General features: G+C 41.2%; 1 protein-coding gene across 2 annotated transcripts in view; it reads right to left on the minus strand.

The window, feature by feature from the left end:
* The window catches only part of CPI1 (cyclopropyl isomerase), a 159,953-nt gene that overhangs the window by 114,505 nt on the left and 29,361 nt on the right, over positions 1 to 16,087 (minus strand). The window lies entirely within an intron of this gene.

The following is a 16,087-nucleotide window of genomic DNA, read 5'->3' on the forward strand; positions in this document are numbered from 1 at the left end:
TCCACTCTAGTGGCCTATAATGCCAAATTCCTAAGAGGAGTCCCTCAATGAAAAGAGGTGCTAAACTCCTAAAGCACATAGACTCCCTATATGAAAACTTTTGCTATACTCCAGGTATATAGACAGGCCTCTAACCTCTTGCTCATGCAATCTCTCCCATCCACATCTGAGTGTGTGAATGAACTCTGTCTGCATCTTTGAAGTAGAGATATGTTCCGACCCTATAGCCTCACTGTCAAAAATAATAGGTATGCTCTCATACCATGCCAAAATCACTAACAATGCAAAGAGACAGTAGGGTTTGCAGCGAGAAACATTGAGTGTGTACGGCAAACACTGAGAGAGAAGAGAAACTCAGAAACACAAGAAGAACACGGTGACGATGCATGAATCATGCTATGAGAAGAAAAGCTGATACAATAGAGCCGAAGCTCAAAAGATAACTGCACTGTCCTATATGAATCAGGCTGCAGCACCTATGGGAAATCTGCACAGTGAAGGGAGCAAAACACAGTCCTCCGGGTAGTGGGCTATCGAAGTAATCACTGGAAGGTGAAAGACAGCTGTCCAAGGGAGCAATGGACCACAGTCCTTTGATGTTGTCGGAGATTTGGAAGATGATCACCAACTCTCGAGGGAGCAAACCGCAGTCCTCTAATGTTAGGGAGTGACATGGGCAGCAAAATGCAAATCCCAGTGTATCGGAGCTTTCAAACGCAGAGAGAGCAGCCCAAATGCTAACACCAAGTGGATAATGATGACACCAGATGATGGAGGATGAGCCAGGCTGCCAAAATGCAAGTCCCAGCAGCTTGTGTGACAAATGAGTGAAGTGATGGAGGAGGAGCGAGGCTACAAAAACACAAGTCCCAACAGCCCCTGTGATAGATGAGTGATGAAATCACTAACGCTCAATGATGTAGGCTGTTGCTAAAGGCTAGGATGCTGAAGCCAAGATGGAGATGATGATGCCAAGCAAGGAGAAGACCTCCTAACTAAAAAATGCAAGTGAAGGTGGAGCTCGAAGGAGAAGGGTGTTGACACCAAGGAAAGGATGGTGAGGTCAAGTGGAAAATGCTCCAAACACAAGGCCTGATGATGGAACAAGGAGCCTGAAGCAAAAGAGAAAGGGTGAAGGCAGCCACAAGCCATGAGCTGCAATGTCCTTCTAAAGGGGTATGGAAGCAGGGGAAGGGGCTGGTGAGAGAAGGAAAGTGGTGGTGGTGACTAAAGAAGGTGGTGAAGAATGACTGAACAGAGTTGTAAGAATCATTCCATTTAGTTTTATCACAATAGAAGAATACTTTATCTAGTTTATCTAGTGTTTCCCAAACATTGGCTTTTCTATTCCAAGCTTGTTCATTATCAACATGATTTTTAAGTGTGTTATGTAGAGACCTTCATTGATTATATCTAATAGTTGAGCCACCATTCCTAGAGTTTATCTTATCAAGTCTCCCATGAAAGCCTAGGAACCTTCTAGCCTTCACTCCCAATAGATGGCTTTTTGGGGACACAATTGCCATCCTTAGACTTTTGAAGATCTGGTTCAATAACAACATTACCATCAAACCAATTGCAGAAAAGAATTTTTCAATCATTATTATAGCATGTGTTTTGGCTAACAATGGCTTCAACTTCCATGCAAATCCTCTATAAAGAGTACGAGTGCCTAAGGGTAGACGCATATACTCCAATGGGATAGGGAGCAAAGGTCCATTGCAGCAAGCATTCGTGGGGTGCTAGTGATGCCGGAAGAGGAGCACCCAGTGGTCCTATCCATCTACCTGTGGAGAAGCCATAGCATCGGAATGTCAACCTATAAAAGGGAGGAGGGGTGGGAGAGGAAGAGAAAGGTATCTCTCTCTTTTGGTGATCCAACGGAAATGAAGGGGAAAATTAGTAGATGATATTGAACCCGCAACCTATCTTTGTGTTCTCTAATGAACAGGGTCTTTAGCTATGGTGATCCAGTGGAAATGAAGGGGAAAATTAGTAGATGATATTGAACCCACAACCTATCTTTGCTTTCTCTAATGAACAGAGTCTTTAGCTCTCTAAGTTCCTGCACTCTGATACCATGTCAAAAATAGCAGGTATACTCTGATACCCTATCAAAATCAGTGACAATGTAGAGAGACAATCGGGTTTGCAGGGAGAAAAACAGTGTGTGTATAACAAATACTAAGAGAGAAGAGAAACTCAAAAACACAAGAAGAATGTGGTAATGATGCACTAAATCATGCTTTGAGAAGAAAAGCTAATACAACAGAGTCGAAGCTCAAAAGATAACTACACTGTCCTATATGAATCAAGCTGCAGCACCTATGGGAAATCTGCACAGCAAAGGGAGTGAAATGCAATCCTCTGAGCAATGGGTTATCGAAGTAATCATTGGAAGGTGAAAGCCAGCTGTCAAGGGAGCAAACCGCAGTCCTTTGATGCTGTTCATGCTGTTTGAAAAGAGCAGCTTTTTCACTTTGATGTTTGTGATTCCATGAGGACACATAAGCTTGGGATCATCTTTCCTTTGTTACATTTATTGATGACTACTCTAGGTATACATGGGTGTATGGGCTAAAGGTTAAATCTGATGTATTCATGCATTGTAAAAATCTGGACGCAAATCTTAAGGTTGAAAATGGTTTGAAAGTATAGACATGTCGCACAGATAGAGGAGGGGAAATACATGTCTTGTGCATTTGAGACATATTCGTTAGATCATGGCATTATGCATCAAGCCACTGTTAGAATGACTCTTGAGCAAAATGGAGTTGCTGAAAGGAAGAATCGCACTCTCATGGAAATGACTCATTGTATGTTGAAAAAGGGGCTGCCACATAAACTTTGATGCTTAAAGTCATTATATTCACGATAATATTCAAGTAAATAATCAACATAATTAATGGCGTTTAAGGTCCGAACGCTTTAATCATGTTTAGGTCTCTTTAATTATTTTTTGTTTCGGTCATCATCCTGATGGCATCAAAGGATTGAGCTTCGCTCCCTCCACGGCTGTCCTTCACCTTCCAGTGGTTACTTCAATAGCCCACTGCCCAAAGGATTGCATTTCGCTCCCTTCACTATGCAAACTTCCCCACAAGTGCTACCGCCTGATTCAGATAGAACAATGCAATGATCTTTTAAGCTTCAGCTCTATTGTATCAACTTTCCTTCTCATAGTATGATTCAATGCTTCATCATCTTGTTCTCGTGTTTCTAAGTTTCTCTTCTCTCTCAGTGTTTGCCATATACACTATGTTTCTCCCCACAAACCCTACTATCTCTCTGCATCATCGCATATTTTGACAAACAATATGAGATCTCATGGACCGAGTATGATTTGATTCTCGTGCATCAAGTCAACAACTGGAAGATAACATTATTTATTCACCTTTAGATTCTGCAAACAGATCTACCGATTCCATAGTAAGGACAAAAACTCCAGATGTGACTTGCCCTATTGCAAAGACAAACATAAAGTACAAACCTTTATTCACAAGTGTTTACTTTTATTTCCATTGCTTATGTTTCTACTTCCTTGCAAGTTAATGGTGATATTCAAGAAGATACTCTTTACTCAATTCATAGTAGTCTAAGGCTTAAAGAGGACAAATACTTTTTTATAAACACAAAAGGAGGTGCGAATCAGAAAAACTTAAATTTTCCTCCTCCAAATTTTATTCTTAAAGTGAAAATAAAGTTGGTGCATCATCATTTCAAACATCATCATCAAATTTTCAATATCCTAAAAATAAACTTCCATTTACACCACAATTTCTAGTCCCGCCCAACCACACACCACACTAGGGGGAGCTTCAAATATAGATACATCTTATCCCTTTAGATCCTCTACTTTTGTACATCTAGGTGGTGGAGATGCACGAATGATGGGGATTTATCCCCCTAACCCAACCATCCATAGGGACTTGTACGCACAGGTATCCCATCCACACGTCTCAAGCCCCACCTTATTTTCCCAGACAGTGAGACCTTAGTAACCCCAATTGTAACTGACCTTTTGTATATCAATTGCTACCAAGACATATTGGCTCAATGATTCAAATTAATTTGATGCTCAAGTGTTTTGAAAGGCAACTTGCATTATTTGAGTGTTTCAAAATATGATTAAATGTTCATCGTTCTATTTAAGAGTGGCCAATGGCTAGAATGCCCTATAATTATACTTGGGTCATCATTAACAAGATGCCCAAGAGAAATTAAAAATTTAGTTGAGCAATCAAATTGACCAAAAATCTTAGATGACTAAAACTTTTACATTCAGATAGTCACATTGACTAGAAGCCAAGAAACAAACCATGAACCAATAAACCTATATAATTAAGCTCTCCAGAATCCAAATTTGATGACTCCTAAAATTTAGAAGGTTACTAATTTTGGAAGTTACTAAAATGGAAATTTTGCTCGCATTAAAGGCTCCGAAATTTTGCAAAGAACAACTTTGTCTTTAGCAACTATCTCTAATTCTTAACCATTTGAGATATTTTGAGTAGAAGGTTTAGAAGCTTTTTTCTCTAGAAAGTGACATATAGCATCCAGAATAGAGCATGTCATTTTGATGAAACAAATTTTCCTACACTTGTCATTTATAACCTCTACTTTTCATTTTTGAGCACCTAAGCCCATATCTATATATTGGAGGTCTCTCTCTTCATTTGAAATAAGCTCTCATACTAGAATTTCAACCACATGCTTTGTTTTCTCTTATTTATCTATCATCCAAAAAATACTTTCGACTTAGTCTAAACCAAACACTAAAAAAGAAAATCAACTTATTATTGGAAGTTTGCAGAAATTAGGATTTCAAAACCCTAATTTTCAGAATTGCAACATATTAGCCCTTTTGTATATGGTTCAAGCACTCGGTGCCTATGGTATGTTTCAATAAATTCCTGTAAAGTGGAAGGGGCCGATTTCCTCTCAATATGGTGCCAACTCCTCTCTCTCTCTCTCTCTCTCTCTCTCTCTCTCTCTCTCTCTCTCATGGTGATAATTGATCGAGTTGGTTAAGTTCAAAGTATCGTCTTACAATAGTGAGTTTCTTGCTCCAAGGCACTGGCTCTGGCTCCCTCTCTCCACAGAACCTGTAGGTGATGATGTGACTCAATGAGGAGGGAGCTGGGCATATAAAGAAGAATATAATGCCCAAATAGGGGCAGTCTGGCCAGCCAACCAGCCAGCATAAAATGCCCCAAATAAGCATCATAATAACCATAATAAAATGCCTAAATAACACAGTCATGCCCGGCAAACTCACACATACGCTGTCCGGACTGCTAACACCCTCTCTCGGATTATGGGTGATCTGATACAATACAATGATACAACGATAAAGGCTAATCATAGTCCAAACAACAAAGAACCACCAGAGTAGAACCATGGATACCCAAGTACTAGGTGATCAACCCACCAACAAGGTGTGGAGAGAACATGATGTAGATGTCAATCGTACGAACTCCTAAAATGGAGAAAAGTCATACCAGATCTTTCCATCCGCCAACAATGTCTTGCCTGTAGCATATAAGACCATCCTATCAAAAATGCCTCTAGACATATGTGACCATGGATTCCCCGCCTTTGACCAAGACGGCCAATGTGTGAGCTTGGCGGACCAGGAGCCAATTTATTCTCTATTAAATAACCAGCTCATCATGAACCTAGATATCAATCCCAGCTCCAAAATTTGATCCTGCCAAACTTGGGTCAATGTGTCAAGGACGCCCCTCTCTGGAACCTATGCACTTATATACCTATATAGATGAGGCTCAATTGCCCCATCTCATCACCCTCTCACACTCCCTCTCTAGCACTAGAGAGTCGTGAGGGATGACCACATCTCGTAGACTAGAAAGCAGTAAAGGAAGGGGCAATCAAGCCCTTCTCTCAGTCTGGAGAAGTGGATCCCTACCTCACCTTGGACTTTCCCTTGGCTAAAGGATAGGAGTCAAAGATTAAGGAAGAGGACTCATAAGAGGAGTCCACATCCTACTTATTATTCTTCTCCTTCTTCTTCTATGAGGTTGCTAACTCCTTGCAGTCCCTTCTTACCACAATGATAACACTGGGCCTTCAACTTCTTCCTGTCACCCCTCTCCGAAGCTGTTAAACTCTGGGGGAAACTTGTAAAGTATCATTCACACTAGATATGCCTCTAGAAGGGCAAATTACATGTGTCGAAGATAGTCCTGTACCTGTGTAACACGGAGCAAAAAAGACTAAATGGTTTCCTTCGGCTCAAAAGTCATCTACTAAAGCTATCCATAAAGGATCACAGCATGCATGGGAAAAGGTGCCTCATACAACATCTGAAGCTTTGACCATACTTCGAGATTATGTCCTACAAGAGGTAACTATTGGTAGAACTTTAAAAATACACTGAAGCAGTGCAGAACAGGCATGTGTCTTGTCCGAATCCCATGTAAGCAAAGCTTCCTCATGATTGTCCTCTTCAAAATGTTCAGGAAGAGGAAAAGGACACTGAGGCCAAGGAATAGCTCCACATACAATGTACCAAATCTGCTTTTGCACAAACCAGGCTTTCCTCACAATGTACCAAATCTGCTTTTGCACAAACCATGCTTTCATCACAACACTTCTTGTAAGATATCCAGGTCCATGTAACTTATCATCTATAGAAGTGCGCAGAGAAGCCATTAGAAGAGGAAAAGAAGAGAAGAGAGAGGATAGAGAATATACAGAGAGGAAATGCAACCAAACCAATAGCAAAGACTTCACAAGATGAGAGTTCACATGTAGTGCAACCAAAAATCTGATCAGAAACAAAGGGCAATACTGCCAAAAACCGTAAAAACGGCCTGTACAAAAAATCGGCAATCGCTAGCCATGGTTAGGGACAGAAAACCAAACATGCAGGCTGGTTGAGCATTTAATGCAGCAAACTGACAGTTGCAAGCTGGAATCTAGGCGCAGGTTGCTTGTTTGAAAACGCAGGCAGCAATCGAGTACACACAAGCTGAAAGCCACCAACGACAAATCGCCTAAATAGTAGGGGGAAGAGATAAAGAAATACTGCAAGAAGTGCCAGTTGTTAGAGCCAATTGGGTGTCAGCTACCAAAGATTAAATGGTAAAGTGTGCATTTCCAATTTGGTATATTTTATGCTTGCTGTAATTTGATTTAAATCAGGTCAATCAACACCCTTACCAAGAAGGCAAGCTGATTTCACAGGCCATCCATCCATTTGCATCAACCAACCATGCATTTATGGATAAGACTCATGTCAATGGGTTTAACCTTAACACTTGGTTATGTGATAAGCTTTCCCAAAGCTTTCGGGAACTTGTTTAGGGGCAGCAACCCCAACCTTACCCCCGTTAGTTCTCATATGAGAGACAATTTGCTCTTAGAGAGCAAAAACACCATTGCCATAGTTGAGTTGATACAGGGTCTTATGCCTAAATTTTCACCACTCATATTAGTGGCCAATAAATTGGTCTAGGCCCAAATCTAACACCAAGTACCACCTAGTACCTATCACGCATGACTTATTGCAACTTTTGCCTTTGCCACTAACTAGGTCTTGGGGTCCTAGGTCCCACACTATGAAATAATTGACGTGCACCTTACATGTGCAAGTCACATTTGCACATTTGATTAACTTTTAATCAAATGCTAAGCAAAGCAATAGAATTTCACATCCTCGTCACACTATCATTAGGATACTTGCATCTTTTGAGTGTGGGACTGCTGCCCACTCCGACTCATTGTCTTGTGTTCGTTCTCTGTATGTGTGTCTTGGGTGTAAAGTCCCTTCGTCTCCGTGTATATATAGTCATACGGGTGTGAACACACCCTTACTGTACCCTAACATATAAATACATTATTTTATTCTTTGTGTACCATCACCATCTGGTACACCTATCTCTGTGTTCACTTTCTCTAACTCTCAGCTCTGCTGCTTGCGCCCTGATCTCGCACTCCATTGTGCACTCTGTCCCCTTCAAAGTGGTATCAAAGGACAGAGTGCACGCTTCCCGAGATCAAAGGCAGCTCGTGAACAACTTGAGGAAGCAGAAGGTCAGTCAAGCACCAGTCAGGGTGATTGGCAAGCTGCTGAGTGTGTGACCATTGGGCAACAGGCAAACGCAGCAAAACGTATGGCGTGCAGGTTGAGCGAGCAGTTGGGCGACCAAGCAAGGGTGGACTAACAACCAACACAGGCAAGAGCAGATAGTCGTGACGCAGGTAGTCGACGAGATTGCTGAGTGACCAGCGACAGCTTCGTGACAATCGACAGGAAACAAGCCTAGTCGACAAACGGGCAACAAGCGTCGGTGGGGTTCTAGGCCACGCAATTGACGAGTCGCACGTTTGGCACGCGGGGCTGGACGGCCGGGCAAGTCAACGACCCCATTTTTTTATCAGAAATTTTAGGTTATTTCATTTGCTCTCTTCCGGGTGTTCACACACACAAGCATAGTGCACAAATTTGTACAGATTTAGGTCCGAAAATTTGGGGCTTTTCAGATTGAGTGTTGTTCATGCATAATTGAGGCATCTACGTCAAAAATTGCAAACATTGTGACGTTTGAATTGGGGATTTGAAATTTTGCTCATTTGAGTGAAATCTCTCAACATTGGACCCATAAAATTTGGGACGTTTGCTCTATTGGTGAAATTTTGTTCAGTTGAGTTAGATTGGCTGACATTTGTGCACACTTGGACCCGGAAATTTTGGGGCTTTTGTAAAATTTTGTGGAATTTTGCTAAATTTGTCTGTTTTATGCTCTCAGAAACATGTGTTAATGCAATTGGGGCAGATTTGATAGTGAAATTTTGGGGCTTTTGCTGAAATCTGTGGATTTTGGCAAAGTTGATGCGTAAAATGCACTTTGGGAATATTGCCGAAGCAATCTTGCTGCCATAAGCAGAGTGATTTGAGCATTTTTATCTCCCACTTGTGTGATTTTGGAGAAATTGCTAAGATTTCTTGGTGTTTTGTGTATTAGAAGTTGATACAAGCACATAGGTATACTCCCATTGAGTTGATGTATTGCTGATTATTCATGTTGCAACAGTCTTAGTGATCATTTGCAGATTTGGGATTGTTGCAAATGTATTTTTGGTGATATTGCTGAAGTGGGAGTTACCTGGAAGTGATGTATGCATTTAATGTATGCTGAAATTGCAGTCATGCTGCTGAAAGTCATTCGTTCTACTGCTGTACATATACCTGGACTGAATCTTGCTATTATTTGCTGAAAATTTGGGCTGAAATCAGCTGAATATTCAGCTCATTTTTGCTGTCATAAATTGCAGCATAGAATTTCTGGTGTATTGCTGAAAAATGGCTGCAAATGCTTCTAGCAGCAGTGCCACTAAATCCCTCATTGAAATCAAGAGGTTTGATGGCACTGGCTTTGACTTGTGGAAGGATAGGATGCAAGGCATTTTGTTTCTCAAGGACTGTGAAGATGCTCTCTTGAAGACTAAGCTTGCAGCTATGATAGATGTGGATTGGGCAAGACTTAACAAGAAGGCCATTGCACACATTAAGATGGCAGTGTCTGATGATGTACTTACAAGCATCAAGCGTCTTGATACAAGTTATGCTATATGGAAAAAGCTTAATGACACTTATGAAAATACAACTCCTGTTTCATACAACTCATGTGAATCAAGTGCATCTTATGCGTAAACTTGTGAGCATGGAGTTGGATGAGTCTAAGTCAGCATCTGAGCATTTGAGTGCTTTCACAGGGGTTTTGAGTTAGTTGCAGGACTCTAGTTTGGCAGCTTTCGATGATAAATTGAAAGTTATTTTCTTATTGATGACTTTGCCTGACAGCTGGGAATCTTTGGTTGTATCACTTAGCAACAACCCCGCTTTGACTTTTGATGGTGTTAGAGGTTCAATCCTAAATGAAAAAATTAGAAGAAAGTCTAGTAGTGAAAGCAGTGACTCGGCTTACCATGTAAGAGGCAGATCTGAAAAGAGGAGTAACGCAACCAGTAAAGGGAAAAGCAAAAGCAAAAGTAAGGGCAAACAGTAGGATGTCACATGCTATCAGTGTGGGCGTAAAGAGCATAAAAAGCCTGATTGTCGGTACTTCAAGAAAGAGCAAGAAAGAGAGAAACAGCATGGTAAGAAAAATAAGGATGATAAGAAATATGATGACAGCTCTTCCTCAAAAGAAGTTGCAAAGGCAAATATTACATCTAGTGTGGTCATTGAAGAGCTTCCTAACACTGAAGAAATACTTGTTGTAGCCTCATGTAATGATGCAAATATTATGGTAGCAGCAGGTGATATGCACATCACCAAAAAGAAGGTAATTGATGCCTTACTTTCAGCTCATGATGGGCTGTCTCATAATCATGGATAGTGGACAGTGGTGCCTCTTTTCATGTTACCCCCTCTTTGGGGTCATTTTTTGAATACACTACAGGTTGCCTAGGCAAGGTTTACTTGGGTAATAACTATACATATGAGATAGAGGGTGTTGGCGCCATTCACTTGGCCCTTGAAAATGGCCAAGAGTTGATTTTGCAGAATGTCAAATTTGTACCTGGCATAAAGAAAAGTCTGCTAGCAATTGGGTAGCTTGATGCTAAAGGGTATTTTACTACCTTTGGTAGTGGATCTTGGAAGGTCCATAAGGGCTCTATGTTGATTGTTAAAGGCAGCAAAAGGGGAACTTTATATTACTTGCATTGTAAAGCATTACATGGCAAGTTCTTGGCTGTTGCTGAAGTCCATTCACAGATGGAGCTTTGGCATAAAAGACTTAGTCATATGAGCCAAAAAGGCCTTCAGGTTCTCTCCTCTTTAGGAAGATTTGATGTAAACGGCTCTGGCCTTGAATTTTGTAATGATTGCTTACATGGAAAACATGTGAAGCCTCCTTATTACTCTAGTGTCATTAAGAAGTCTAATGCTCTTGACTTGGTACACTTTGATGTGTGCACTATACCTGTTAATTCGTATGGGGATGCACGGTACTTTGTTACTTTCATTGATGATTTCAATAGAAAGTCATGGGTCTATATACTTAAGAGCAAAAAGGAAGTATTGGATGCTTTTAAAAAGTTTCATGCATTTGTTACCACACAGAAAGGGCTTAAGTCGAAAGCCATAAAAACAAATAATAGGGGTAAGTATGTCTCAAATGAATTTAACAAGTTTTGTGAGATGCATGGCATTAAGAGAGAGTTGACAGCCCCTTAAAATCCTACATTAAACGGCATGGCTAAAAGATATAATCGCACACTTTGTGAGAGAGTCAGATACATGCTATCAACAGCTAAACTCCCGCAGCAGCTTTGGGGAGAGGCTCTTAAAACTGTAGTTCATGTATGCAATCGCTCTCCCAATCGTGCATTGGAAAATGGCATTCCTGAAGAGGCTTGGTCTAGCAAACCTGCTTCATCTGACCATTTGCGTATCTTTGGTTGTGATGCCTTTGTGCATGTATCTGTAGAATAGAGGACCAAACTAGACATGAAATCCATCAAGGGCATCTTCATGGGATATGAAGATGAGGAAGAGATGGGTTATAGAGTTTGGCTTCCTCAAGGCAGGAAGATAGTATGCAACCGAGACGTATTTAATGAGGCAAAGTTGCTGAAAAATGCTACACATGGTGATATGGACAAAAACAAGGTCAAATTTCAGCATGAACAGCCACCCATTCAGTAGCCATTGGCTGAAAGTTCTATCCCTTTTGATGCTGAAAATGAGCAGCAACCTATTGTGCTACACCCAGAAGATCATGGACAGCAAATAGATGCAAAAGATGAAATAGAACAGCAAGAAGAATATGTTGAAAACAGATTACAGCAGCAAGAAAATGCTGAAAATCAGCCACCTGGTGATGGTGTGCAAATTCCTCAGGATGTAAGCCCACTACCTGATAATACAAATCATTGGATAAGAAGGTCTACACGTGTCAGAAGGCAGCCACAGAGGTTTCAGCCATATTTGGATTGCATTTTGTTGACTGATGAGAGTGAGCCTCTAACATTTAAAGAGGCATAGTCATGTGAAAACAAGAGAAAGTGGGTACTTGCTATGCAGGAAGAGATGAAATCTCTATATGCAAATAACACATGGGAGCTTGTACCTTTGCCCAAGGATAGGAAAGCTATTCCTAATAAATGGGTTTACAAAGTGAAATGTATTGATGGGAAGCCCAAGTACAAAGCATGGTTGGTTGCTAAGGGCTATACACAGAAGGAAGGCATAGACTTCCAGGAGGTCTTTTCACCATTGGTGAAGATGACTACGCTCCATGTTTTGTTTGCTCTCACTGCATTCTTGGATTTAGAGTTGGATCAAATGGATGTAAAGATTGCTTTTCTTCATGGTGACTTGGATGAAGAGTTGTACATGAAGCAGCCAGAAGGATTTGTTATTCTAAGAAAGAGCATTTGGTTTGTAAGCTGAAACGCAACTTATATGGGCTGAAACAAGCCCCTAGACAATGGTACAAAAAATTTGATACCTTTATGTTCAGCCATGGATTTAAACGCAGTCATGCAAATCACTGCTTATACACTAAAAAGGCTGATGATGGAAGCCTTATTGTGCTGGTTTTATATGTGGATGACATGTTGATTGCAGGACAGCATAAGAGTACTTCAAATGCTCTTAAAAGGCAACTGAGTTCAGCCTTCTCCATGAAAGATTTGGGAGCAACTGAACACATTTTGGACATGTGCATTAAAAGAGACACAGGTCAGCGTTTGTTATTTCTCTCACAGGACAAGTACATCAGCAAAGTACTTGACAGGTTTAATATGGCTGATGCTAAGCCTCTTGATGTGCCTTTACCGCCACATACAAAGCTTACCAAATCTGATTGCCCTAAGGATGATGCAACTACTAGTGCCATGAAGGGTATACCTTATGCATCAGCTTATGGATCTTTGATGTATGCCATGGTTGCAACTCGCCCTGACATTGCTCATACAGTGGGAGTTGTTAGTAGATTCATGTCTAACCCTAGCAAGCCACATTGGGAAGCAGTGAAATGTATCTTCAGATACTTGAAAGGTACACAAGAAAAGTGTATATGCTATGGAAAGGGTACACTAGAGTTACAGGGATTTTGTGATTCGGACATGGCAGGAGATCTTGATACTAGGAAAGCTACCAGTGCGTATGTTGTTACTTTGGCTGGTGGGGCTATCTCTTGGGGTTCGAGATTGTAGAAAATTGTGGCACTGAGTACTACAAAAGCTGAATATATTTCAGCCACTGAAGCTTCTAAGGAAGCTATTTGGCTTGTCCATCTGGTCAAGGATTTGGTCTTTCTTCACATACTCCAATGCTTGGTTGTGATAGCCAGAGTGCAGTATGTCTAGCTAAGAATGCCATGTTCCATACACGTACCAAACACATAGATATTCGGTATCACTTCATTCGACAGGTCTTGGATGATGGTCTTGTCACACTGACTAAGGTCAAAACCCAAGACAACCTTGCAAATGTTCTCACTAAGTGTCTTGTAAAGGCTCAACATGAGCATTGCATTCGTTTAGTGAAAGTTGTTTAGCTTAAAGGTACCACTTCGAGCCGTTAAGTGGGAGGTTGTTGGGTGTAAAGTCCCTTTGACTCCATGTATATATAGTCATACGGGTGTGAACACACCCTTATTGTACCCTAACATATAAATACATATAAAGTCCCTTTGACTCCATGTATATATAGTCATACGGGTGTGAACACATCCTTATTGTACCCTAACATATAAATACATTCTTTTATTCTTTGTGTACCATCACGATCTGGTACACCTATCTCTGCGTTCACTTTCTCTAACTCTCAGCTCTGCAGCTCGCGCCTCGATCTCGCACTCCATTGCACACTCTCTCACCTTCTGTGTGTGTGTGTGTGTGTGTGTGTGTGTGTGTGTGTGTGGCCCACAAGTAGATGCAGATCTTGACTCGTCATAACTGACGAGCATATGAGAAGGCATAATATTGGGATCTATACCATTTGTTCATAAGCAAAGATGTAACCACAGCATAGCGCAAGTTATGAGAGCCACGCCACCCCACATCCATCAATGACCCAAAGACATGGCACTTATATGCAGAGGGACTATACAATGTACCACACCAACCACTGATTCCTCACCCACCGGTGCCTCACCACACCACATCCACCTTCACACATGATATGGTGAGGAGAACAATAGAATGCCTATAGCATGGACAATCAACCGATCCCACACATATACAAGATGAGCACTCTATTTATGCAATTGACATTTTGGCTCTCCTTACTTTTATGTTCAATAGGGCCCTAGCAGAAGTCTTCCCAAATGAGTGGACTATGAATACCATCATGTCCACCCACAATTCTGGAGACCTCCCTAAATCCTAATAACTACAGAACCATCATGGGCAACACATTGACAAGGATATAGGAAGTAGCAATTGAGGCAAAGCTCACTGCATATGCAACGAGAGGGAGATTGAGAGCAATAGGACTGGCTGGCTTCAAACAAGGATTCTCTACACAAGACCACATTTTCACCTTGAGGAGCATGATTGAGCAAGTGCAAATGAGAAAAAAGAGACTTTACTACTAGTTTGTGGATTTTCGTAAAGCCTTTGATACAATTCCATGAGATAGGCTACTGCAAAGGCTGTAGACACTAGAGATCTCATTGGTATAGTGACCAAGAGGCACGAAGATCGAGACAGTCATTGTTCGTTACCCACAGAGAGATAGAGAGAGTAAGAGAGAGCAAAGTAGAGAGTGTGTACGATTTTTGGATGCAATGACAAGTGTACCTCTTTAGGTTTTTAGATAGATATATATATATGTAAGTACAAGTGCTAAGGGTGTGTTCACACCCGAGCACATTAAAAGGCACGAGGGCCTTTATTCCCAACAACCTCCCACCTAAAGGCAATGTGCCTTAAGAGGAGAAAAGAACCAGCTAAGTCTAGGTATGTACAAAGCTGAATTACATATATCTATCCAACTCCCATCATCTGTTGGCAATAAGCAAACCGCTCTACTAGAAAACCCTTCATGAGAAGGTCTGCAAGATTATCATCTGTATGCACTTTGACAAGCTCAATGCTCTTGTTGTCAAGTATATCTCTAATGAAGTAGTACTTCACCTGCTTCGTCTTCGCATGAAAGACGGGATTCCGTGCTAGCATGATAGCACTCTGACTATCACAATGGAGAACAAGTAACTCTGTAATGCCAAGCTCTCCCACCAAACGTGAAAGCCATAAAGCCTCCTTGCATGCCTCAGTGGCAGCCACATACTCTGCCTTTGTAGTAGACAATGCAACACACTTTTGTAGTCTGGAGATCCAAGAGACAGCTCCTCCTGTGAAAGTAAACACATACCCAGAAGTGGACTTTCTACAATCCGCATGACCAACATAGTCTGCATCCGTAAAGCCAACAACAGATACCTATGCTTTCCAAAGCAGATGCACAACTCCTTTGTGCCTTTGAGGTATCTCATAATGCCTTTCACTGCTTCCCAATGCTTTTTTCCAGGGTTTACCATGTATCTGCTAACCACTCCCACTACAAAGGCAATGTCAGGATGTGTAGCAACCATAGCATACATCAAACTGCCAACAACTAAAGCATATGGTATCTTGGCCATTTCAGCCTTCTCATCATCAGATGTAGAGATGTCCTCTGCACTGAGTTTCACATATGAAGGTAATGGAACACCAATTGTTTTATTGAAATGCTGCAAAATCTTGGAGGTATACTGTTGTTGAGATAGATAGAGCAATCCTTTTGATCTATCTCTGAGTATTCGCATGCCAAGAATGTGATTTGCATCACCAAGATCCTTCATGTCAAAGCTGCTATGAAGACTTTGATTCAGTGAGTTTAAGGCATGAGTCCCTGCCAGCAATCAGCATGTCATCAACATACAAAACCAAGATAATCAGGCTGCCATCTCCTGCCTTCTTAGTGTACAAGTAGTGATCCACTTGACTTCTATGGAAACCTTGAGATTGCATGAATGTATCAAACTTATGATACCATTCTCTTGGTGCTTGTTTCAGTCCATACAAGCTCCTTTTGAGTTTATATATCATCTTCTCTTTCCCT

The sequence above is a fragment of the Lygodium microphyllum genome, chromosome 30, assembly GCF_053477565.2.
Source record: "Lygodium microphyllum isolate KBCC chromosome 30, Lygodium_microphyllum_v1.1.10, whole genome shotgun sequence".
Classification (NCBI taxonomy): Eukaryota; Viridiplantae; Streptophyta; class Polypodiopsida; order Schizaeales; family Lygodiaceae; genus Lygodium; species Lygodium microphyllum.